Below are 13,275 nucleotides of genomic sequence, written 5' to 3' on the forward strand. Positions count from 1 at the left end.
GATATTATTTGTCATGAAACCCTATACTGTTTATTTGAGAGTAAAACCCCACTAACTCAAATTCCTCAAAACCACACCAATAGTTTGCGGAACAATGAATCGCTTAAGCAGAGATTACAAAGAATATATGAAGACACGTTTAGGACCAAGTAATCAATTTGACAAAGGGGTACTCCAGTAATGCAAGTTCAAAGAAGTGGGGATTTATTGTAAATGTGCCATTCTGAGGTAGGGGCCTCGTTTTTGTAGCTCGTGGCTTCCTTGTGGAGGCCCGTACATGCCATCGAGAGCAAATAGGGTAAGTATCTTGCCCAATGGCACAACCACTCACAGATGAGTTCGTTTCTCAACTTTCTGTGAAACATGAAATGAAAAGGGTAAGGAGTGTTGATCTTTCTCTACATGATGTAATGTGGGCAAGCAGACTAACCTGTCACAGCCTAATCGATCACAAAGAACTCAGATTGTGAAAATTGTAATCACAAGAACACCCAATGGTTTTCTTAAAATTTATTCAAAGAAAACTTCAGTTTTTATTCTACATATACAACATGTACAAATTGTTTTTGAATTTCACATCTTTCAACACACTTTTCAAAACAGAATTGTCCAGGACATCCTTCTCATCATGTGACACTGTGGATTAGAAACAAGAAAATGTGGTATAATACATATAATTATGTAATATTTAATAATATTGAAAATCTGAAAATTGTGATAAAACTTAACACATATACTGAGCTTTCTTGATATCAACTTGATACATCTTAATATATTTAACACACAGTCTTAAAAATCAGAAAAAACAGATTTCTTTTCAACTATAAAAAATGGCCAAACATCAGTCATTTGTTTTATATCATCAATCCAAATGTTTAAAGGACACAACAACAGACCAACGGGAACCTACACATGAAATTTGAGAAAGACCCATCAACTAGTACATTCACTGCCAAATCCAAGGAGATTGGTGCCTGTGAGCCATTCAGTTCTTTTAATCATTTCAAAAATCAAAAGGGGAACAAGCTGAGATTACACATGAAATTTGACATCCATTAAGGTTTTCAAAAGAAATTTTTCATTTGTCCAAATCCAAGATGGCTCCGTTTTCAAGAAGTATCATAAAAAGAATCAACTTCAGTTTAGTCTGCTCTTAGTTTAGATTAGTCCTTTTATACAATGAGTTACCGTCATTAATCAAATATGAATATCAAATTACATGAATAAACTCGTCCCTGTAATTGAATAGTGGGTGATGGCAAGACTCCTTCAGCAAATCATGATTCAAATCCCAATACACAAAGAAATATTACAGACAGGTAGCATTTTAAAGAAGAAGATGTGTCAGGAAGAAAGAATCCCCCACAACCCCCCACTGAACTTCCAAGTATGGAACTGTTTAATTAATGTGATGCAGTTTTGACAGCATGGTAAGCTGTAGGGAGTCTCAAAATATGTGATAGATTGAATTCAGGCCTGCAGCAATTTACCTTATCTGCCTAATTAGAATCCTGTTCCAGCTCATTCATCATCATCGTCATCATCATCAGCATCAGGACGATGGGGTATGCCATACTGGTCAATATTTTTGTAAGCGCCTGCTGCTTTGATGTTGTTATATAACTTCTTTGAGTCTATCGAACTGAAACAAAAAAGATGGCAATTAACAAGATGTGTTTATGAAACATTATGCCCCTGGTTGCTACAAAATTCTGAAGTGGGACATGAACACTGTACTGTGTAAGGCATGTGCATATTGCATGCACACTTTGTGAAACACTTATGTCGACATTGTGGTAATGATTTAAAAGTTTTAATTATGGAACACACATCTCAAATATGAAAAGCCCGCCCTATCTCTTATGGAGAAATAGTTATGAGCCTGGTTGAAGGTGACAACAGATAAAAAGACGGCATGAAAACAATATGCCCCCTATCTTACAATCCAGGGGCATAAAAACACACATGAGGTGGGTAGACCTGCAACATTTAGGAAGTGGAAAGATCTAAAACTTAACTTCATTAGTTCTCCTATTTGACCTTGCTCCTCCAGCCACAAACAAGCCAACAGACCCACCATTTATATAATGTTGATTCCCCTACTTCACAGGAATTTTTTTAAAAATTTTACAGAGAAGTCAAGAAAGTGATTTCCAATATTTTGATGAGTTTCATTACAGACAGATAAAGTGGGTACTCAGAACTTGAGTGAGACCGAGAAGGAAAATTATAAGTCATGGACTCAAATATCGGAGTACATTTCAAAATTGCAATTTTGGCTCACATAAATGGATACAATGTATTCTTCTCACACATACCATTGTTATTTATTTTGGTGGTAGTCCTTATATTTGTGCAAAAGTAGGATTTTATAGAATTTGTATAATTTCCCCTATTGGGCCCAGTTGCTGGGGTCCACCATTTATACAAAACTAATTCCCCTTCCCCCAACAATACTTGAGACCAAAATTTGAACAAAATCCAATCATTCTGACAAGAGGAGTAGGATTTGAATTAATTTGTCTTATTTCCCCTTTTGGCCAAGACCCAATGTTTATGCAAAATTGAATACCCTTTAAAGAATGCTTCAAACCAAATTTAGACAAATCAAATAATTCCTAAGAGAACAGGGCTGACAATTTTATATGACATAAAAAAGTTACCGCAAAATTTCATGAAAATTTGTCCATTGAATTTACAATAAGTCACATGAGACTTCTAAGGTAACCTCAAAATTTACCTCAATGCTACTTCATATTTCCTTAGTTGAGGTATTACGTAGGCCAAGGTGAAGGCAATACTTCCTATGGTTGCTCCAAACATACATCTCTTGAATGCTGAGCTAAACTTTGTTGCCAAGTGATTCCTGAAAGCAGAACGCTGGAACAGAAAAAGAAATGCGATGAAGTTGGAATGAGTGTAAGAGCGTTTCTTAAAAGAGTATAGTGAAAACTGATAAATGCCTCCTGAACCCAAACTACAGGAAGCATTTCCTGTCTACGAGTTTTGTAATTTAAATTATCAATAATAATAACAGATATCTATTATAAATATGTTAAAAAAAGGCTTGTTTGTAATTATGTTTTCAAACATTACAAACATATTTATGTCCAACACAAACTGATAATTGTGAACAGAAGTAAGGGCAGTTTCACTCAGTCTGATACTTAATGAACATTTATTGTTAAAAGTATAAATTCAAAATACAGTTTTACTCCAGACATGAAATTTTGATAAACGTGGTAACTCTGTAATTAAGGATTTACGAGCATTGACTTTAGTACACTGCATATTGTCTTAGCAAGATCAATGCATGCACCAAGTTTGATAAGCCTAGTTGAAATGCAGGAAAAGTTGTGCTCTGGACAAACAATTTTAACAATGAGCAATAAAAAACATAAACAAGAAGAGACCAATAGCACCATAACATGATTTATTCTATAAAATACTACTTTACCTACAGCCAGCCACCGATTGGGTATAAACTTAACAATTTGGGTTCAAGTTAAAATTTTTCCAGACAAGAGACCCATGGGCCCTGACATTCACCCGATTAATCTCCACTGAACTTAAACTGCAAAGCTAGAGCCCTAACTCTTATAAGTTACATCATATAGGTTCTATTGTTTAACTCATACAAGATCTTATGGATATGAAGCTGCATACCAAGTTCCATGAACATCTGTTCATATTTTCTTTCAGACATGAGGTGTAGTTTCTCACAAGTTAAAATGTAATTTTGTGAGATATTTTCATTTCTTTTTGATTTATTGATCTTATATCCATGTATTTTGCAAAATAGCAGCATCAACTACTGCATAAAACAATTTTAAAACATCTTGCAGACGTAGATATGTATTGTTGGCTTTTTATGAAAAAATCACAATGTTCCTGGTTATAAATCTGGTGCTAACTATAGACCCTTACCATCTAAAAAGTTGATGCACAACAGACTAACAATAACTGCTATAGTTTACCATGACATATGGTCAGGTGACCTAATAAAAAGCTGTTGCGTCCTTGTCCTTTAGCTGTCCCAAATGAACAAATATAATCATATTTGAATATATTCCAACTAGTATTTAATGGGGCTACAAAGTACATACTCCATTTCCAGGAAAGAATTCCGGCAGTTCAGAGACTATAATAATACATCGTTACTGTTGTACCTCTATAACATTTTTAATGCTAATGATAGAAAGTTTGTCTAGTGCACACATTGATACATGATGTCATCAAAGAAGGACCCCTGCTTAACATAATTTCACATTTTAAAATGATCAAGAACTTTTGTGATTATGTACTTAAGCCAATTAAACTTTGAGGTTTTCTCTAATGAAATGTTAATAGAATAAATGTTGTTCTTTTTGGTTTTTATGTACGATATATGAATATATGTAAAATATTGTTTAAAATGTTGCTCTTTTAGTTGCTGTTGTATCAGAATGAAGCAATAGGCAGTTCTACAATGGTAGTCTTTAGGTAAGTGAACAGTATCTAAAAACCATAACTCAATCAAACACAACCTGTAATTTAAAAGGGCCCACAATCTATTTTGTGTAACCATATCAGGGATAACTACAATTAAACTTGGGTAATTGTTACATTACTGGCTCAATTTAAAGGAGATCAATTGTAGCTATTCCTTGATAACTTCAAAAACAAAGGGGTGACTATATGCTCCATCTTCCAAACCCCCCCCCCTAAATTTTTGAAGACCATAAAAATCGGAAAGTTAACCTTCAACGAATCTTAATTTAGACGATAAATCAATAATTTAGTAACCAAGAAAAAACATTTTCAATTAGTTATTTCAATGTCTTAATGCTTTATGCTGAATGTATTCGACACCTGTATTTTCTGTCATCCAATCACATACATACAATATTATCAATGACAAATCAAACTAATGATATTCCTTTAGGGATTCCTCCTTCGGACTCATTTATATCGGACTTTCGAAAATGTCCCTCATCGGACCGACGAGTCTCAAGGAGGAATCCCAGATGGGATTACAAATCCACATGTCTGCAACTGGACTTTATGAGTGGACGTGATGTTTCGCATGCGAATAACACGGAAAGAATTATCTTTAAACAGGTGAAAGAAATTATGAAAGAGGTGAAAGAATAGAAAACCAGACCACTTGATACTGAACCAAAATCTAAATTGCTTACAGGTGGTGCCGGAATCGACATATCTGTAGTTTTTGGACCCGATGTGCACCGACGACCTTCACTTGTATCCCAACAGCGGAAGTCAATAAAATTACCCAGAAATCCTTGTTTTCATAAAAATCCAAAATGAATTACCTCCCTTAGTTACATAACCCTACGGAAGGCAAAAAAGCCTCTCCCTCAGCAGACTCCGTTCCTTAATCATTAGTTCTGACGGAGGAATAGAATCGACAGAGGTGGGGCGAATGATAAACCAGTCTGTATGATTTTGTACGCATTACGGTACTGTTACAGATTGACGAATTGGGTCCGAAAGTGAATTGATGTATATACCCCGTGACTTACAAACTAATGTGTTCGCTGTTCTGTAATGTTTTTTCCTCGAATCTAGTAGCGATATCTGCCTTTCAAAATAAGTGTTCTATTTTCAATGTCGTCGTTGTTGATTTTTGAAAATTATTTTGATGAAAACGAACAGAATTTCCAAGTGTTTCGTTCCTAAGATTTATGGTGTACGACTTTCTGCTACACTAACTCAAAGTATAATGAATGTTTTATAAATAATTACATGTAATTAAAGAACGAGATATATCTATCACCAAGATGATAATTGTCAACTTAGCTTTTAATTGATAAATAGTTTCATTCTACTTTTCATCACACAATCCTAATATGTTTACATAATTACCAATTACGTATTTTATAAGGGCAATGATGAAACCCAGCCTCACACCTGACCACTGATAAACAGTTGAAGCTTGCTGGAAAAGACAATGACTGATATTTCTAACCAAATTTACAATTGTGTGTATGCGTATTTTTTTATGTAATAATCATTCACAGTCGATATCTCATAAAACTGAAATAACTATTAACATGCACAAGACTGACACGAATACGGGATGATTGTCCTCGAAATCAAATCACCAATAATGTCGGTTCATGCTAAACTAGTTAAGATTTATGTTGGCCGCGGAGTCAGATAAGATATAAACCGATCTTCAAGTATGATGATCCTTCATCATCAATAGTTAGGATGTGGTTTCTGACTCACGAGGAATCAATCGATTCCGAGGTAAATCGACCCAGTATAAACAGTGATATCGGCCCATGTTTGAAACGACACAAATCTATAAGAGAGTATGAGTTTGATTATTACCAGATATTGTCGTACAGGTATTATGTATACATTTTTTACCTATGTAGTCTTATATAGCGTTGTTTAATATAAAGAATTCGTATATATATATATTGAAAAAAAAACGTAAAAATAAAGAGGAACAATTCATCAGTGGCATTGTTATTGTTATTTACCACTGAAATGCGGAACAAATCGAACGAACAAAACAAACACGATTACCCCTCGAGTTTCAGAATGTTCTACATAAGTGAATATAGGATATAATAACTACAGTTCCGCACCTTTTTAGCGCCCGACAGCGACACGTTACCGCTCATGCCCATCAAAACAACACCTTCTGACAGAAAAAAAACAATGACATAAGAATAACGATATATATTTTTCATGATACGGATAGCATAATCACCGACACTAACACTGAAGGACCGATTATAAACGATAGAACGGACTCTTCTGTATCACATCATACATTTTGAATTTGATGACATCGTGGACATACTTGAATCCTTTTGATATCAACAAAGCAATACGACATGACACAATCAGTAATAACATATTAAAAACATTATTTTATATTTTTTTCTGACCTTCTTTAGATACCAGAATTTCCTCCGTGGTTTGGAAACATACCCTGGTAATGCCATGTCTTAACGAATGGGACAGACATGACCCGATCTTCTAACTATCGCAATATTAGTATATTACCCAGCAAACCTGCAGAGAGTGTCCGAAAGGAACAAAATAAATACAATATTTCAGGGAAGGAAGAGTTAAACTTTAGCTTAGATAAATATTGTTGCCAAATATTTTGTTACTTTTGTTTACCACAATGAAATACACCAGTGACAATACTACGCTCGTTCTAAATGGCTTTGCTTTTAATTCACATTAGAACTTTTAAATGCTTTATATACCACTCGCGTGATTCCCTAGGGACGTACATTAATGACAAGGTTTGGTAATTGCAAAAATGAAGACATAATTCAGAAAGAAGAAGCGAACTGTGACGAGGTATAACTGGTTGCGACTCAAGAGTTCGAACTTAGCTGGGACATTTTTACATACAGATATTTTTTTCTTTCTTCTTTTCTCTCTCTTTCTCTTGATATTTTTTCTTTCTTCTTTTCTCTCTCTTTCTCTTGATATTTTTTCTTTCTTCTTTTCTCTCTTTCTCTTGATATTTTTTTCTTATAAAACCGATGAGCACATAAATTATGAACTCCAGCCGTTCCATTTCACACAGTTATATATATATTTGCTGTTAGAAGATGTTTCACCCCGACTGTACAACTGTACAACGGATCATGTGTCACAGGACTCCCGATAACACAGTTATATCTAAATTATTACCTGTTAACTTGTAATAATAATAAAACATCTGTACTGTTGTTGCGACTATTGTTGAATGACCCGGCAGTCATATTCCCAATGTTCAGCACGTGCGCTTATCTACTTCAACGCCCCCATAAGAAAATATGACATTGAAGGGAAAGGAATTATCGGCATCCGTGATATCAAACTATGAAAATAACATTATTGGCATGATATGAACTTTTTTCTTTTCTTTTTTTATACGTAAAACATTTTTTGTCCAACTTGTATGATTAATTGCTACGTTCATTCGGATTGTTGAATAATCCATAGGTATCTATATGGCGTTCATACTCAAGATTATGGGAAAAATGGCCTGTGTATGTATTAGGAAGTAGTTAAACTTTTTGCGGCTTAAATTTCTGCTTAACAGAAGCTACATCTCTTGGACGCAGGCATTGTGTCGGATCGTCTGGGAAAATATGACAATGTTACGGCATTATAACATAAATAAATAAATGAATAAAATAAATGAATAAATAAATATAAACTTACACTCCAATGTAAATGGATTTTTGCTTGTCTACTTTAGATTATAAATCGAATAACTTGCCGAGATCAAAAACAAATCGAACAGACTGTCGAAAGAAAGTACTTTTACGTGCAGTTGATGTTTTACATTTAATATCAAGAGTACCCTTGGTTGCTGTGCTTCAGTGATTGATCGATCGCTTCACTGACGCTTAATACCTGAAGGAGTAAAGAATGATTTTAGTCACCTAAGCACGGATATTATCGTTTTCTGTTATAGTGAAACATGTTGGAACGTACTGATACTGTCATCTAAAATCAGAGAAAACGTTTACTTCAATCAAATACTTTTTAAAAAGACCTAATGTAAATTAAGCAAACAGTGAATTACAAAGTGATCAAGTGACTGGTTGAACGAATCATAATCAGGTTCCGGCTTGAGGAACCACCATATGGAAGGGAGGCAACTCTTTTAATTGTCATATCTCAATCTTTCGAGAGCTTTGCTCGGGCGCGGCGTCTGAGATATGTCTTGTTAACTCATTATATCAGTATCTCAGAGAAGAGGTTAACTATCAGCCGATACATGGACATGTCGTTTATTACACAACTGCTATTAGAGGTTAAGCAGGTAGGGTAAATTGTCATGTGATTATTAGCCTGGGTAGGTTTCAAGATTACGTTTAAATATTTTATTGCCTTTTCCATAACAGGGGACACAATTTAAAAAGTCTCTTCGCTACAATATACATAGCTCAGGCCTTAAATACGGAAATTGTTGAAACACGACTTAATCTTCATATACTCATTCACACATCTTAACTCTCGTGTATCCACACGTGAGTTGGTGGTGGTAGGGGGCAGTTCATAACGAAATGCATGTGTATGCAGATATTTTTAGATTTTTTCCTCGACGTTATGTCTAAACTTTCTGATTTCGCAAAAGTCTCCGTGAGTATAGAGTAAATAATATGGATATACAACAGAGTGACATATATTTTCTTGTATGTAAGAAGTTAGAGTTGTTGAATGTTTGTTAGTCTGTGGATGGTTTCATCGTTGTTCACTGTGCATATGATCTTTGTTATGATGTAGATTTTTATCGATACTTGAGTAAATTTAACTTCTATTTTCCATATTCAACACAGTTATACATCTCCTGAAATATCAAAAGTCCATCATCATGGGACAATATTGAACGTTTAACCCCACTATCCATACCCATTACAGCATATGACCACCAACTTTTCTGCAATCAAAGGACAAGTATCAATGAAAGGTGCGGGAATCAGCCGAGGATATCCGAATGGTCATTACGGTTCCTTTGATTTACATTGGTTGAAATGTTTGATGAAAATATTTGTAATGTTTTCAACACCCCTTATTTAAGTTTTCATTCTGATGGACCATAGAATAAATTATTGAAAATTCTGTTTCAGCTAGTGCCTTATTTGTTTGTTTGTTTTGATATATATTCTTGATGACCTTATTTTCATGCACGTGTATTATTGACGGAAAGTACGAAGTTCTTAAACGTCAACTTTCTTCTCTCGAATATCATTTCCTCATTGATTTAAAGTTAATGCTTTATATAAATTTAAATAACGTTTAAATAACAGAGTTACGTACTGAACGGAGGCTCTTAAGAAGTAAAATAAATCCAAACAATAACATAAGCGACATCAAAATAAAATAAGTCTCATCTAGCATTAAACTCACTTCCCGGAATTGAATTTTTACAACGGGCCTAAATACGTATAGGTGATTTTACCGTGTGTATACTGAAAGTCTGGTGTTTAACAACGTTACCTGGTGTCATCTGTCGAGGATACAGCATTTCCCCGAGTATATTTCACATTTTAGCCCCAAAATTTATCGTTACGATGGATTAATTACATCCTACCATTATCCGTGGAATTGACGTGCATTTAGTGTGTTACTACATGTTAAGAAAGAGAGAGTTGTTTCCCATTAACCGAAAACCCCAGTCAAGAACCTGCCACATTCTAACTTTAACAAACATTATATGGTATGGCTATTTATTTATTTAATTAATTAATTAAACGGATTTTACGTCACGATTATGGCCATTCGGCCTTTCAACAGACGAGTATAGTATGGTCCGATTTACCTGTCAAGGGCTGACCAGAGATAGTGCGTTCAGAATGACCTGTCAATAACAGACTAGAGATAGTGTGTCCAGAATGACCTGTCAATAACTGACCAGAGAGAGTGCGTCCAGAATGACTTGTCAATAGCTTACCACAGATAGTGTGTCCAGAATGACCTGTCAATAAATGACCAGAGAGAGTGTGTCCAGAATGACTTGTCAATACCTGACCAGAGATAGTGCGTCCAGAATGACTTGTCAATAGCTGACCAGAGATAGTGCGTCCAGAATAACCTGTCAATAACTGACCAGAGATAGTGCGTCCAGAATGACTTGTCAATACCTGACCAGAGATAGTGCGTCCAGAATGACCTGTCAATAGCTGACCAGAGATAGTGCGTCTAGCATGACCTGTCAATAGCTGACCAGAGAGAGTGCGCACAGAATGACCTGTCAATAGCTGACCAGAGATAGTGCGTCCAGAATGACCTGTCAATAACTGACCAGAGATAGTGCGTCCAGAATGACCTGTCAATAACTGACCAGAGATAGTGCGTCCAGAGTTACCTGCCTATTGCTGATCGGACTACATTCGAACATTATCAAGCATATATAACTATTAGGCTGACCCGGCGAAGGCTGACCAGACAACATTAAAAATATTGTACCAACATAGTGACCTTTCACGTTTGACCTTATTACCTTGATAGCATTAATTCTTAGGGATGCCTACTTGTTGATTGTAAGGTGACAACAGAACATGGCCAGGTATAATGAGGTGGTCCACATCTGAATATTGATAGGCCTGTAAGCAATTTTAATAATATGATAACATACAAATAAACCTATGTGTAGATGCGGTGTGATACAGACCAAGTTCGATGGCTTCAATACCGTTCTTTCAGATAAGTCAGAATTTATTTGCTGGCATTTTGAGTAACAGACACTTAATGGATCAAGTAGGAATGGGGTTGAGCTTCACGGTTTCTGATGTAGGTCAGTAAATAAGGGTACTAGTCTGGATTTCAGCTCTGTTAGTTAAAGTGTCAATCTGGAGTTCGGTTAGTTACTTATGTGTCAATCTAGAGTTCAGGTCAGTTAGGTAAGGTGTCAATCTGGAGTTCGGTTAGTTTTTTAAGGTGTCAATCTGGAGTTCGATTAGTTTCTTAAGGTGTCAATCTGGAGTTCGGTTAGTTTTTTAAGGTGTCAATCTGGAGTTCGATTAGTTTCTTAAGATGTGGATCTGGAGTTCGGTTAATTACTTATGTGTCAATCTGGAGTTCGGTTAGTTTTTTAAGATGTCAATCAGGAGTTCGGTTAGTTTTTTAAGGTGTCAATCTGGAGTTCGGTTAGTTTTTTAAGGTGTCAATCTGGAGTTCGATTAGTTTCTTAAGATGTGGATCTGGAGTTCGGTTAATTACTTATGTGTCAATCTGGAGTTCGGTTAGTTTTTTAAGATGTCAATCAGGAGTTCGGTTAGTTTTTTAAGGTGTCAATCTGGAGTTCGGTTAGTTTTTTAAGGTGTCAATCTGGAGTTCGGTTACTTTCTTAAGGTGTCAATCTGGAGTTCGGCTTAGTTAGGTAAGGTGTCGGTCTAGAGTTCAGCTCAGTTACTCTTGGTGTCGATCTAGAGTTAGATGCGGTCAGTTTAGATGTCGGTCAGATACTTAGGAGGACGCAAATGGTAATTTATCACAATATATTTCTACGTTGAAACATCACACTGTATGTTTATAGAATAGTAGTTCTTATCAACAGTATGTTATGATTTGGTATACTACCACACAATATGCCTATGTTATGGTATAATACTACACAGTATGTCTATGTTATGGTATAATACTACACAGTATGTCTATGTTATGGTATAATACTACACAGTATGTCTATGTTATGGTATAATACTACACAGTATGTCTATGTTATACTACACAGTATGTCTATGTCATGGTATAATACTACACAGTATGTCTATGTTATGGTATAATACTACACAGTATGTCTATGTTATGGTATAATACTACACAGTATGTCTATGTTATGGTATAATACTACACAGTATGCCTATGTTATACTACACAGTATGCCTATGTTATGGTATAATACTACACAGTATGTCTATGTTATACTACACAGTATGTCTATGTCATGGTATAATACTACACAGTATGTCTATGTCATGGTATAATACTACACAGTATGTCTATGTTATGGTATAATACTACACAGTATGTCTATGTTATGGTATAATACTACACAGTATGTCTATGTTATGGTATAATACTACACAGTATGTCTATGTTATGGTATAATACTACACAGTATGTCTATGTTATACTTCACAGTATGTCTAGTTATGGTATAATGCTACACAGTATGTCTATGTTATGGTATAATACTACACAGTATGTCTATGTTATGGTATAATACTACACAGTATGTCGATGTTATACTTCACAGTATGTCTATGTTATACTTCACAGTATGTCTAGTTATGGTATAATGCTACACAGTATGTCTATGTCATGGTATAATACTACACAGTATGTCTATGTTATGGTATAATACTACACAGTATGTCTATGTTATACTTCACAGTATGTCTAGTTATGGTATAATGCTACACAGTATGTCTATGTTATGGTATAATACTACACAGTATGTCTATGTTATGGTATAATACTACACAGTATGTCTAGTTATGGTATAATATTACACAATGTGTCTGTGTTATAGTACTATATTACACAGTATGCCTATGTTATAGTACTATATTACACGGTATGTATATAGTGTGGTTTATAATGATTTGCTTATGAGACACGATCTATTCTATAATATACAATATATAATATGCAATGAATTTAAGTACATCGACTGAATGGTGTATATTGGTATGCTATGATCCCCAGTATATCTATATTATGGAATATATATTGGTATGCTATCTTCCCCATTAAGTCTTTATTATGGTAGATATTGGTATGCAAAGATCAACATTATGT

Source organism: Ylistrum balloti, unplaced genomic scaffold, assembly GCF_031769215.1.
Source record: "Ylistrum balloti isolate Yb309-2 unplaced genomic scaffold, AGI_CSIRO_Ybal_v1 Utg370240, whole genome shotgun sequence".
Classification (NCBI taxonomy): Eukaryota; Metazoa; Mollusca; class Bivalvia; order Pectinida; family Pectinidae; genus Ylistrum; species Ylistrum balloti.